The following is a 14,724-nucleotide window of genomic DNA, read 5'->3' on the forward strand; positions in this document are numbered from 1 at the left end:
CAGTGTATGTAATACTGAAAAGGGGTGTTCAAAGATCTTGCTAGTGTTGTATCCTATTTAGGCAGTGGGAACATACCTCTCAACTGTACAGATTTCTGCCTCGTATTTTTGGTCCATTTTTCATAAAATTGCAAATTATTGACAAATCTTTAAAGACTGTAGTTAGAAAATAATGGCAGACATTTGAGTTTCAGACTTCATACCCTTCAGAAAATTCATGCTAATGCAAAACCTGTTATTCTATCAACATTCTAAGTTTGTAAGAGCATTATTTAAAGCTTATCCCTATTTTTGGGGCTTTGCCCCACTTTTATTTATGGCTTTGTCCAGATTTCTTACACTGGGAAGTTGAGAGGTATGAGCGGGAACAGGAATAACACCAAAATTCCTCTTTCTGTTTACTGGGCATTACCGATGTAAATTAATGTGAAATAAAACGAACATGGGTGCTACTACAACAATGTCCTTACTGCTAGAACAGAGAAGTCATTGTTCATCAGAAGGACATATACCAAGAGAGTAGTATCCCTAGTTGTTGAACTGTGACTTTCAGGTCTGTTACGGTTGATACTACTCTGTTTGCTTACTTTTGCCTTGATAGTGTGTACAGATCAGCATAAGTTTGAGTGGTGATGGTGCGCTTAGGCAGTTATTTTTCAGCCATGGCTTGTTTGCATCACTGTAAAATGCTATCAGTGAAAAGGGAAGTTCCCCACTCTCCCTGGTTTTTACCTATCCTGTCCCTCATGAAATGTGTTTGCCCTACATCACTGAGCATAGCAGTCAGTTATTTTAGTCACCGAACATTGCAGTCAGCCAGCAGTGCCATGCGTTACCGATTCATAGTATTTCAAATGTGGTTGTGATGCCAGACCAACATTTTTAGCAGTACAGATAAATTTTCATTGGTTATCTGTATTGTATGTAAATATAGTTATTGATCTGGATGACTTATGCCTATAATTACCTACTTCAAACTTATTAATATTTGTGCTGTGTTTATTTATACACTTGTTTCCCATGAATAGTGACAATTATGCTTTCTTAAAAATCTGGTTGTGATAATATTTCCAGTTTATTTAGCTGTTCTACTATGCCTTAGTGGGGGGAAGTAATTTGAGGATTCAGTGACTGCTGCGTGCTTCTGGTAGTCTGTAAACTTAGTCATTGGCTCCCCAAATGGCTTAGCCATCCTACAGGAAGGTTTAGTCCCAAATAAATAATGGTACCAACCATATACTGAAAATGAATGCTAAATAATGCATTATTGTATCCTTTGGGATGTCATCTACCCTAGGGAGCTAGCACATTTGATAGTACGCCCCTAATAGTTGTCCCATTTGTTTGGTATTTGAGAACCTATGTGGACACTGACCTAACATTCAACCATTTGTCCATTGTTGTAAAAGTCTTTCAGATTGCACAGCTTATAAACAAAGGGATTGTGTGTAGATCTAGGGATGTCACTGTCCCTCTTTACTCAGACCTCATTAGGCCTGTCATTGAGTGTAATGCCCCCTTTGTCATGTATCTGTCTAGACATGTGCAACAGCTGTAATACCCACAGAGATACCTTGCTAAAATGATACAAGGTGTAAACAATTGGTCCAACAATGTTTGGCTGTGCGTACTCAAAGTACTGCCTCTGTATTCAGTTATCCTACAGACTGCTAAGAGGTGATTTTTGCCTGGCATACAAGGCATCCTCCAATGCAGTACTGATGGATTTACTGCACATCAGCAAGTCAGATGGCATCAGAAATACTCTGTCTAGGGAACTAAACCCCTTCTGCAACGTAAATAATACATGGGCCACATATCTCTCAACCTACAGACATCAAAAATCTGGGCAAAGACCCGTGAAAAATAGGAACGTCTGGCCAAAAATCTTGATGGTAATTAGCATAAAGGTTGCATATGTAATAGTATAACTCCATACAGTCTAATGGGATTGTGGGCTACCAGTGCTCAGAAACATTAAGTAATCTAGTATAAATAAATCAGATTCAAGTTAAACAAATATTGCAGGCAGCATGTAACCATATTCATTTCATTATATATATTTTATACAATATGTAATTCATTTTATATAATTGTGATTATATTCTTTATTTCTTATATTCAGACGATGTGACATGACAAAACAGACTGCAACACTGATGGACGGATGACATATTGCAACCATGGATGACATTTTTGCAAAACATTTACTTATAAAGTAGTAGTGCTGGAGGATTTTGTAATTTTGGATGGAGAAGCAGCTGTCCCCTTGCCACTTCCCATCCCTGAATATATTCTCATCCTTCCTAACTTCTCTGGGTATCTAGACTGACACTGGAATCTATCTAGTGGTAGCAGATGGCTGCAGTGCTGCACAGCAGCTTTCCTGTTTCCCATTCAGTCTCATCTGTTTCCCTTGGTTTTGTTTGCCTCTTCCAGTCCAGTCCTAGCCTAGCTACTGCCAGACCATAATGTGTCTCTGGCTAGTAGTGTTCCATGGGTATGAATAAATGCATGAATTGTTTGTTTTTCTTAGCTAATCATCAGCTAAGCTAAAGTGCTTTAAATTCCTTTGTTGAGGTGAGGCGGAGCAGCAGCAGCAGCAGCATTTGTTTTGCTGAGCGAATCATCTTAGCTAAGCTGCTTTCCTTTAGTTTGAAGAGGAGATGTGAAGCATCAGCAGGACTACAGTAGAGGTTTTAAATTTCAGGCTCCCTCCCACCCTTTCTCCATGTCTGACTTGACTGGCTGGCTGGTGTACACAACTGCACACTCTGTGGCTGTGCTGTGACAGAGTCGTTTCACAAAGCATCAAAGCCTGATGTTTTGTTTATAAATATGTATAAAAAACTGTATATCCTCCTGCTCACTTGCAGCACCTTCAATGTCATCATGTTCTTCTTTGAACATTGATGATGCCGCAGGGCAGGCCAGCACTGGGTGATGTTAGCAAGCAGAAAGCACAAGAAAAATGAAAAACAAAAATTAAAGGGCCATTCATAAATTTGTGGCACCCTCTTAGAGTCCCAAAGCAGAATTTTCTTCCGCAATCAGGCAATTGAGAGGTATGGCAAGGGTTCAACTAGTGCTGAAATGCAGCAGTTGCATATAAGTTCACCTTGCCAACCTGTAAACTGTAAGTTGGAAAATATTGTCAGAAGATCCGTCTTGTATCTTATATGAACGGCCTTTTTGTCAATATTAAATGGACTGTACATGGCCTTCCAGGTGAAGACAAAAATAAACAGTATTAAATTACAGTGCAATGAAAAAGTATTTACCCCTTCCTGATTTCTTATTTTTTTGCAGGTTTATCACACTTAAATGTTTCAGATCATCAAACAAATGTTAATATTAGACAAAGATAACACAAAATGCAGTTTTTAAGTGATGATTTTATTTATTAAGGGAAAAAACTGTCCAAACCTTACATGGTCCTATGTGAAAAAGTAACTGCCCCCTAAACCTAATAACTGGTTGTATCACCCTTAGCAGAAACAACTGCATTCAAGCATTTGCGATAACTGGCAATGAGTCTTTCACATCGCTGTTGAGGAATTTTGGCCCACTCTTCTTTGCAGAATTGTTTTAATTCAGCCATATTGGAGGGTTTCTGAGCATGGACTGCCTTTTTAAGGTCATGCCACAGCATCTCAATTGGATTCAAGTCCGGACTTTGACTAGGCCACTCCAAAAGCTTCATTTAGTTTTTTTTTAAGCCATTTAGAGGTGGACTTGCTGATGTGTTTTGGATCATTGTCCTGCTGCAGAACCCAAGTCCGCTTCAGCTTGAGGTCATGAGCTGATGACCGGACATTCTCCTTCAGGTTTTTTTGGTAGAGAGCAGAATTCATGGTTCCATCAATCACAGCAAGTCTTCCAGGTCCAGAAGCACAAAGCAGCCCCAGACCATCGCACTACCACCACCATGTTTGACCATTGGCATGATGTTCTTTTTCTGAAATGCTGTGATGTTCATTGTGTTACACTGCTGCAGTCATCACACTAGGGTTATCCTGCCGTCAGTCGGTCCCACAGTCGGCCCGAGTTCCAAAGTCTTGGTCCGGCGTCGGTTGTTGTCGCTTCTTCCCTGACGTCAGTGTGCCAGGGGTATATAAGATGCAGCCGACGCCATTTTCTTCAGTCTTTCTTGCCGCGCGGTGCCCAGTGCAAAAGCAGTTCACAAGTGCCAGTCGGCCGACTCCTGAGATTTTCATTCCGAATCCAAAACCGAAGTCTTCTACAAAGCTAAGTACCCCGTTGAGGAAACTTTTTCTTGCCTCAGACCGATGTCAGTTTTGTTTGTGTCTTTCTGCTTTTCCCGGTTAGGGGTTGCCACAGCGGAATTCCGGTCCGCTAATGATTGGTAGTGGATTTTTACGTACCGGGTTATCAGCCCTGATGCACAACCTTCAACGAAGGCATGCCCCATTCACGTATGCCTCCACACAGAAGACGCTCTAGCTGAGAATCTAACGGGACAATGTCTTGCTATGAGGCGACAACGCTACCGCAGCACCACCACAATAATTGTATTTCTTGTGGGAAGCAAATACCTCATAAGGATTTCCATTCCTATTGTATCCCATGCCTAGTCCCAGACCACAACGTCACTGGTTGTCGGTTTTGTGCTAGGTTTAACAAGTGCACTATTAAACGTCGGTTTGATTTTGCCCGACATTATTTTGGCAGAAAATTCAATTACACCATTCCGTCGGAACTACCAACAACCGGAATACACAAAAAGCGCAAAGACAAGGACAGGCATCCGAGGCCCAAAACTGACGATGAAGCCTCTTCTAGGCCAGTCGCCGGTTCTCCGGTTTTCAGCGAGGCACCTTCACAGCCCCTGACTACTGCTTCTTTGGAGCCACAGGCCGCCTCTGACTCCCACGTGGAGATGGCTGGGCCTTCGGACTCACCATACTTGAGACCTACCGAGACTAGCCCTTCAGAGGGCTCCGGAGTAGCTGAACAACCCGCAGCTTCAGAGGGTGTTTTCAGGCCTACTCAGTTAACCATTAAATCTTCTGCTAAAACTAAAACAAAGAAACTTCTTCAGCATTCACCAGGACATGCTTCCATGCCTAAGAAACAGATGCTCAAAATGGCTGAAGACCTTATTACTCTGATCAGGGGGTCCCACCCTCCTCCTGATAAAAGGCCTAGACAGGATGCAGACTATGGCTCATCCGACCAGGTGTCCATCTCCTCAGATTCATCCTCAGACCAAGGATACTCTTTACCCCCTTATGAGGATTCTGATGCTGAGGAAATCCATTCCTTCAGCCTCTCCACCAGAGGACTACTCCTTTGGGGAAACCTTACATACCATGCGGGAGCATTTCCATTGGGAGGGCCAGGATTATTCAGAATCCAAGAAAAGGCTCAGAGATTTCCTTTTATTACCCTAACACAGACGCCTTGCTATTCCGCCAGTGTTAGATATTGTGGATGATGTGTATGCTGAATCCAGCTTGAATCTTGATTCTTTACCTCCAGCTCCCGTTAAGCCAGACAGATATTACAGAGTCCTTGACTCTCACAAATTCCTTTATAAAAGCCCTGTTGCTGACCCTGAAACTATTTCCCAGGGTCCCAAAGGGGTAAAGGCCTCTACAGCTAAAAATCCAGTCCCCTCTGACAGAGATTCCAGGGCATTAGACAGATGGGGAAAGAAAGTATACACATCTGCAACTTTAGCAATGAGAACATTAAATTGCCAGTTTTACATGCTTAAATATCAGCAATATTTGATGTCTCAGTTGAAACAAAAAATGCTTCCAAATTCAGATCTTCCTAACTATAAGGAAATGCAGGATTTATTGCATGCAGCTGAACAAGTGGGAAAACATACATTGCAATGTGGTTTTGATTCCTTAGAGGCCACCTGTAGAGCAGCAGTTACAGGGTCCGTCATTAGAAGACATGCTTGGTTAAAAGAACAGACCTTACCAGATCATGTTAAAGCAAAATTATTGGATGCACCTTTGCAGCAGGATGTTTTATTTGGAGTTAAGGCAGAAGAGGTATTAAAGAAAATGGAGGATAACGCAAAATCTATGCAAACAGTGAAGGATTTCTTACAGGTTCAGCCTCCTTGATTTAGCAGAAATTGGCAAACAAAAAATTGGTCCTTTCCAGCTTCAGACAGACCTCAAAGGGGTAGATACAGACATCCAAGAGGCAGAGGTCAACCACAAGGTTCTTAAAGGCCTCGACAATGGGGTGCTTCAACCCAGAAAGAAGGGGAAGACGGGCCTCAACCTTATAAAAAGCAGACCAAATGACTTCCACTACAGCTGCCAAACATCTCTCTCGGCAGAAAACTGGCACTTTTCAGTCACAATTGGCAAATAATCACCCAAGACAAATGGGTTCTCAGTATTGTGTCTGAAGGTTACAGGTTCCACTTTCACACTCTGCCAAGGTTAAAAGGAATGCCAAATCTGCCACCAAATCAATGGGCAGAGGCTCAAAGTCAAATTACAGCACTCAAAGACATGAGAGCTATTCAAAAGGTACCAACTCAGGAGCAAGGACAAGGATTTTACTCAAGACTCTTTCTGATTCCCAGAAAGGACAAAGCCTGGAGGCCCATTCTGGATCTTTCTTCTCTAAATATTTACCTGTATGTTCCAAAATTCAAAATGTTGACACTACAGCAGCTTCTTCCCATGCTGGGCAAGAAAGCTTGGCTTGTAACATTGGACCTCAAGGAGGCATACCTGCATGTCCCTATCAGACAAAATTGCAGAAGATACCTCAGATTCTTAGCAGGTTCTATGCACTACCAATTCTCTGCACTGCCCTTTGGCTTATCTACTGTGCACAGGGTCTTTCCAAAATGCCTGGCACCAGTAACTGCATTTTGCAGACAAAAAGGAATTCAAATCTACCCATATTTGGACGACTGCCTTATTCAAGCAGAGAGCAAAGACATTCTTCTAAAGCATCTGGCGTTTGTAAAAAGACTGCTAATTTGCCTAGGGTACACAGTAAACGAAAAGAAATCAAAACTAGTGCTCTCACAAGAGGTAATATTCCTGGGTGCCAGCTTAAATACAACGGCCGAGATGGCTTATCTGACACCAGACAAGCAAGGACAACTGACTCATTATTTCCAATTGATGGCAACAAATACTCAGCTCTCTGCAAGAAACATTCTGCAGGCCTTGGGTTACATGGCATCTTGCATACTACTAATTCCATATGCAAAATTGCATATGAGGAAACTGCAGTGGTACCTAAAGAGTGTCTGGTCTCAACACTGTCACAGTTTGGAAACAGTAATACCACTTATTCCTTGCCTTCAACAGGAGTTTCGATGGTGGGCTCAAGCTTGTCACCTCAACAAGCGACAGCCTTTCATTCAACCCACAGCCAGGCAAACACTGACAACAGATGCTTCAGATTACGCCTGGGGAGCACACATGGCAGGAAAATGTATTCAGGGCAAGTGGCCCGCAGAACAAAGGCATCTTCACATCAATCAAAAAGAGATGCTAGCAGTACAAAATGCCCTTATAGCTTTCAAGGGCCTTCTGCATCCAGGACAACTACTTCTAAAGACAGACAACACCACAGTTATGTGGTACATAAACAAGCAAGGGGGCACTCATTCATATCCCCTCTGCAGACAAGCCATGACCTTGTGGAACACAGCTATAACCTATCAAGTTCATCTGCAAGCACAATTCCTGCCAGGAAAGAAAAACACACTGGCAGATGACTTGAGCAGAAACGTCATGGATCCGCACAAGTGGAAATTACATCCACAAATGTTCAGGATGATAACACAGAAATGGTGGAGCCCGGACATAGATCTGTTCGCATCCCACATGAATTTCCAGCTACAGAAATTCTGCACAAGGACTTACCACCCACAAGCATGGAAAGTGGATGCCCTCTCATTCAGCTGGAAAAACCTACAAGTATACGCTTTCCCACCGTTGCCTCTCCTTTCAAAGGTACTTATAAAAGCCAGACAAGAAGGGCCAAAGATGATCCTGATTGCCCCAGACTGGCCACTCCAGCACTGGTACCCAATCTTAAAGAACTTAGCACAAGGACCACCATGGATTTTGCCTCAAATCTCACAACTTCTGACTCAGCAAAACAATCAGATACTTCACGGCCAGCTCAAGACTTTAAACCTGGCTGCATAGCAAATTCCTTAGTCAAGCAAACAATGCCTCTCTCCAAAGCTGTTATGGATGTCATTCTGGAGGCCAGAAGGCCTAGTACCAGGAAAGCCTATTCGGATAAATGGAAGAGATTCTGTGCCTGGAACCAGGCTCCCAGCCTTGACCCTCTTGTCCCAAATATTCCTCAGATACTACAATACTTGACTGAGATGCTGGACAAGGGCCTCTCCTTTTCATCCATTAAGATCCATGCCTCTGCCATCTCTGCTCATTACAACACAGCTACACCATTTTTTTCTCATCCTTTGGTAAAACAGTACCTCAGAGGGGCAAAAAACATAAGACCACCCCGTAGAGCACCAACTCCAACTTGGGATCTCAACTTTGTCTTGGAAAAGTTAACTTTACCTCCTTTTGAGCCAGCTAACTCAGCAGACTTAAAATATGTCTCTTGGAAAACTGCTCTGCTCCTGGCTATAAAAAACTGCTCTGCTCCTGGCTATAACCTCAGCATGAAGAATTTCAGAATTACAGGCAAAAATGGCAGTGGAACCTTTCATCATTTTCCACCAAGACAGGGTGTCTTTAAGAACGAACCCTACTTTTATGCCAAAGGTGGTATCAAATGTGGCCCTAAACCAAACTATTCACTTGCCAACTTTTTATCCAAATCCACAGAATAAAGGGGAGAGACTACTGCATTCCTTGGACATACACAGGCAGTTACACTTCTACTTGGACAAAACTAAAGGAAAAACTGAGCAATTGTTTGTATCATATGCTGCAGGAACACAGGGAAAAGCCATTTCAAAACGGACCATTTCAAAATGGATAGGGCATTGCATATGTTTCTGCTATACACATCATGGGAAAACTGCACCTAACAGCATTAGGTCTCATTCCACCAGGGCAACAGCCACTTCAACTGCCTACCTCAGAGGAGTACCTACCAAGGACATTTTGGAAGCAGCAACTTGGAGTTCTGTACATACCTTCACCAAGCATTACCATCTGCCTCTTTACTCTAAATCCAGAGCTGGCTTTGCCATGCAGTTCTGCAGGGCCTTATAGCCACCCCTAATGTCTTATAGAACCAGCCACCCTACCTCCGCTTTGGGATTCTACCCAAGTGTGATGACTGCAGCAGTGTAGCACGATGAACATAGTACAGTTTTGTACCTACCATAAATGTAGATGTTCGAGTGTATACACTGCTGCAGTCCAGGTTACCCTCCCTCCTTCCCCTCTTACTTGCTGTTCTAACCCTAATATTCTACCCTTAGCTGCCTATGGGAAGTATTTGCTGGTAACAGAAGTATTTGTTTGCTTTTCTTATGTATGTTTTATTAGCAATTTACATTGCCTACCTTTTTGGGGGCACCTGACATCTTGGGCAAGAAAAACTGAAGAAAATGGCGTCAGCTGCATGTTATATACCCCTGGCACACTGACGTCAGGGAAGAAGCGACAGCAACCGACGCCGGACCAAGACTTTGGAACTCGGGCCGACTGCGGGACCGCCTGACAGCAGGATAACCCTAGTGTGATGACTGCAGCAGTGTATACACTCAAACATCTACATTTATGGTAGGTACAAAACTGTACTTTACTTTTACGCCAGATGTAACGGGACGCACACCTCCCAAAAAGTTCCTGCTTTTGTTTTGTCAGTCCACAGAATATTTCCCAAAAGTCTTGGGGATCATCAAGATGTTTTTGTTAAAAGTGAGATGAGCCTTTGTTCTTTTTGGTCATCAGTGGTTTTTGCCTTGGAACTCTGCCATGCGTGCCTTTTTTGCCCAGTCTCTTTCTTATGGTTGAGTCTTGAACACTGACCTTAACTGAGGCAAGTGAGGCCTGTAGTTCTTTAGATGTTGTTCCGAGTTCTTTTATGACCTCTTGGATGAGTCGTCGCTGCGCTCTTGGGATAATTTTTGTAGGCCGGCCACTCCTAGGAAGATTCACCACTGTTCCATGTTTTCTCCATTTGTGGATAATGGCTCTCAAACCGTGGTTCACTGGAGTCCCAAACCTTTAGAAATGGCTTTGTAACCTTTTCCAGACTGACAGGTGTCAATTACTTTGTTTCTCATCTGTTCTGGAATTTCTTTGGATCGCGACATGTCTTCCTTTTTGGGATCTTTTGGCCTACTTCACTTTGTCTGACATCGTGTTTCACTGCTGCAGTCATTACACTTGGGTTATCCTGCCATCAGGCGGACCCGCAGTCGGCCTGAGTTCCAAAGTCGGTCCGGCGTCGGTTGCTGTCGCCTCTTCCCTGACGTCATTGCGCCAGGGGTATATAAGAAGCAGCTGACGCCATTTTCTTCAGTCTTTCTTGCTGCGCGGTGCCCGAAGCAAAAGCAGTTCGCAAGTGCCGATCGGCCGACTCCTGAGATTTCAAATTCGATTTCAGTACCGAAATCTTCAATAAAGCTAAGTACTCCATTGGGGAAACTTTTTCTTGCCTCAGACCGATGTCAGTAAAAGTTAATAATTGTATTTCTTGTGGGAAGCAAATACCTCATAAGGATTTTCATTCTTACTGTATTCCATGCCTAGTCCCAGATCACGATGTCACTAGTTGTCGGTTTTGTGCTAGATTTAACAAACGCACTATTAAACGTCGGTTTGATTTTGCTCGCCATTACTTTGGCCGAAGTTATACAATGCCGTCGGAATAACCGACGACCGGAATGCACAAAAAAACGCAAAGATAAAGATAAGGACAGGCACCTGAGGCCCAAAACTGATGAAGCATCTTCTAGGCCAGTCGCCAGTTTTCAGTGAGGCGCTTTCGCAGCCCCTGACACTCGCTACTTCAGAGCCACAGGCCGCGACCGACTCCCACGTGGAGGTGCCTAGGCCTCTGGATACTCAAGGTGTTGGGCCAATGGAAATTAACCCTTCAGATGGGTCCGGAGCCGCTGAGCAGGCATCGGCTTCTGAGGGTGTTTTCAGGCCTACTCAACTTACCATTGCAACTACAGCCAAGACTAAACCTACATTAAAGACAAAGAAGCAAGTACAGCATTCATCTGGACAGGCCTCCATGCCTAAAAAACAGATGCTCAAAATGGCCGAAGACTTGATAACTCTGATCAGGGGTTCCCATCCCCCTCCTGATAAAAGGCCTAGGCAGGATACAGACCGATTCCTCTGACCAGGTTTCAATATATTCTGATTCCTCTTCAGACCAGGGATATTCTTTACCCCCCTATGAGGATTCTGATGTTGAAGAATCGATTCCTTCAGCCTCTCTTCCTGAGGATTACTCTTTTGGGGAAACTTTACATACCATGAGGGAACATTTCCATTGGGGGGACCAGGATTACTCAGAATCCAAGAAAAGGCTGACAGACTTTTTTACTGCCTCAGCACAGGCCCCTTGCTATTCTGCCAGTGTTGGACATTGTGGATGATGTGTTCTCTGAATCTAGTTTAAATCCTAATTCTTTACCCCCAGCTCCAGTCAAGCAAGACAGGTACTACAGAGTCCCTGACTCTCACAAATTCCTTTATAAAAACCCTGTTGCTGACCCAGAAACTATTTCCCAGGGTCCCAAAGGGGTTAAGGCTTCCACGGCTAAGAATCCAGTTCCCTCGGATAGGGACTCTAGAGCATTAGACAGATGGGGAAAGAAAGTTTACACCTCTGCAACTTTAGCAGTGAGGGCTCTAAATTACCAGTTTCACATGCTTAAATATCAACAATACTTACTGTCTCAATTAAAATGGAAAATGAGTACAAATGCAGAACAACCTGACTATAAGGAAATGCAGCATTTATTGCATGCAGCTGAACAAGTTGGAAAGCATACTTTGCAATGTGGTTTTGATTCATTAGAAGCTTCTTGTAGAGCAGCAGTTACAGTATCTGTGATTCGAAGGCATGCTTGGTTAAAAGAACAAAGTTTACCAGATCACGTTAAGGCAAAATTATTGGATGCTCCTTTGCAGCAAGATAATTTATTTGGTATTAAGGCAGAAGAGGTATTAAAGAAAATGGAGGATAAGGCAAAATCAATGCAAACAGTGAAGGATTTCTTACAGGTACAGCCACCACGATTTAGCAGAAATTGGCCTACAAAGAATTGGTCCTTTCCAGTGTCAGACAGGCCACAAAGAGGCAGATACAGACGCCCAAGAGGCAGATCTCAGCCACAAGGCCCAAAAGGAGGTGAGGACAAGTCACAACCTGACAGGAAACAGTCCCAATGACTTCCCCCTTCCAATGCCAAACTCTTCCCTTTTGGCAGCTCCCTTGGGGGGGACTAGCACTTTTTTCTCAAAACTGGCAAGCAATCACCCAAGACAAATGGGTGCTGAATATTGTGTCTCAAGGTTACAGGTTCCACTTTCACACTTTTCCAAGGCTAAAAGGAATGCCAGACCTGCCACAAAATCAATGGGCAGAGGCACAACAACAAATTACAGCTCTCGTGGACATGAGAGCTATTCAAAAAGTACCACAGCAGGAAAAAGGACAAGGATTTTACTCAAGACTCTTCCTGGTACCCAGAAAGGACAAAGCCTGGAGACCCATTCTGGACCTTTCCACTCTAAATACTTACCTGGATGTTCCGAAATTCAAAATGCTGACACTACAACAGCTCCTTCCCATGTTGGACAAGAAAGCTTGGCTTGTTACTTTGGACCTCAAAGAGGCATACCTGCATGTCCCTATCAAACAAAATTGCGGAAGATACCTCAGATTCATAGCTGGTTCAATGCACTACCAATTCTCTGCACTGCCCTTTGGCTTATCTACTGCGTCCAGGGTCTTTACCAAGTGCCTGGCACCAGTAATTGCATTTTGCAGACAAAAAGGAATTCAAATATATCCATATCTGGACAATTGCCTGATTCAAGCAGAGAGCAAGGGCATTCTTCTACAGCATCTGGCGTTCGTAAAAAGATTAAGTTGCCTAGGGTACACAGTAAAACGAAAAGAAATCAAAACTAGTGCCCTCACAAGAGATAATATTCCTGGGTGCCAGCTTAAATACAACGGCAAACAAAAACAACTGACTCAGTATTTTCAATTGATGGGAACAAAGTCCCAACTCCCTGCAAGAAAAATTCTGCAGGCCTTGGGATTCATGGCATCCTGCATACTACTAATTCCATATGCAAGACTGCAATTGAGGAAATTACAATGGTACCTAAAAAGTGTTTGGTCTCAACACTCTCACAGCTTGGAGACCATAATAATACTAATTCCCTGCCTACAACAGGAGTTTCGATGGTGGGCACAGGCATGTCACCTCAGCAAGGGTCAGCCTTTCACTCTTCCCACAGCCAGGCAGACTTTAACAACAGACGCCTTGGATTACGCCTGGAGAGCACACATGGCAGGAAAATGTATTCAGGGCAAATGGACCACAGACCAAATGCATCTTCACATCAATCAAAAAGAGATGTTGGCTGTACAAAATGCCCTTACAGCTTTCAAGGATCTTCTGCATCCAGGACAATTACTATTAAAGACAGACAACACCACAGTAATGTGGTACATAAACAAACAAGGGGGCACTCATTCTTACCCCCTATGCAGACAAGCCATGACCTTGTGGAACACAGCTCTAACCTATCAAGTTCATCTGCAAGCACAATTCCTGCCAGGAAAGAAAAACACTCTGGCAGATAACTTAAGCAGAAACATCATGGATCCTCACGAGTGGAAATTAAATCCACAAGTCTTCAGCATGATAATGCAAAAATGGGGGTGCCCGGATATAGATCTTTTTGCCTCACCACTGAATTACCAGCTACAAAAATTCTGCACAAGGACTTATCACACACAAGCATGGAAAGTGGATGCTCTTTCGTTCAGCTGGAAAAGCCTAAATGTTTATGCCTTCCCACCTCTGCCTCTCCTTTCAAAGGTACTCCTAAAAGCCAGACAAGAAAAACCACAGATGATTCTGATTGCTCCAGACTGGCCACGCCAGCATTGGTACCCAATCTTAAAGAATTTAGCTCAAGGCCCACCTTGGATTTTGCCTCAAATTCCACACCTTCTGACTCCGCAAAACAATCAGATACTGCACAGTCAGCTCAAAACCTTAAACCTGGCTGCATGGCAGATTCATTAGCCAAACAGAAGACTACTCTCTCTAAAGCTGTTATGGATGTCATTTTGGAGGCCAGGAGGCCTAGCACCAGGAAATCTTATTCAGAAAAGTGGAAGAGATTCTGTGCCTGGAACCAGGCTCAAAACCTTGATCCTCTGGTCCCTAACATTCCTCAGATACTACAATACTTGACTGAGATGCTGGACAAAGGACTATCCTTCTCATCCATTAAGATTCACGCTTCTGCCATCTCGGCTCATTACAACACAGATCCTCCTATTTTCTCTCACCCATTGCTAAAGCAGTACCTCAGAGGGGCTAAAAATATAAGATCGCCCCGAAGAGCACCAACACCAACTTGGGACCTCAACTTCATTTTGGAAAAGCTCACTTTGCCTCCTTTTGAACCAGCCAATTCAGCAGAGTTAAAATATATATCATGGAAAACTGCTCTGCTTCTGGCAATAACCTCAGCACGAAGAGTCTCAGAACTGCAGGCA

General features: G+C 43.5%; 1 protein-coding gene across 6 annotated transcripts in view; it reads left to right on the forward strand.

Moving 5' to 3' along the window:
• Positions 1-14,724, forward strand: part of GTF2I (general transcription factor IIi) — a 1,956,122-nt gene that overhangs the window by 1,336,468 nt on the left and 604,930 nt on the right. The gene's annotated exons all lie outside the window — the stretch shown is intronic.

The sequence above is a fragment of the Protopterus annectens genome, chromosome 13.part0 (assembly GCF_019279795.1).
Source record: "Protopterus annectens isolate FY-2018-M chromosome 13.part0, PAN1.0, whole genome shotgun sequence".
NCBI classification, from domain to species: domain Eukaryota; kingdom Metazoa; phylum Chordata; order Ceratodontiformes; family Protopteridae; genus Protopterus; species Protopterus annectens.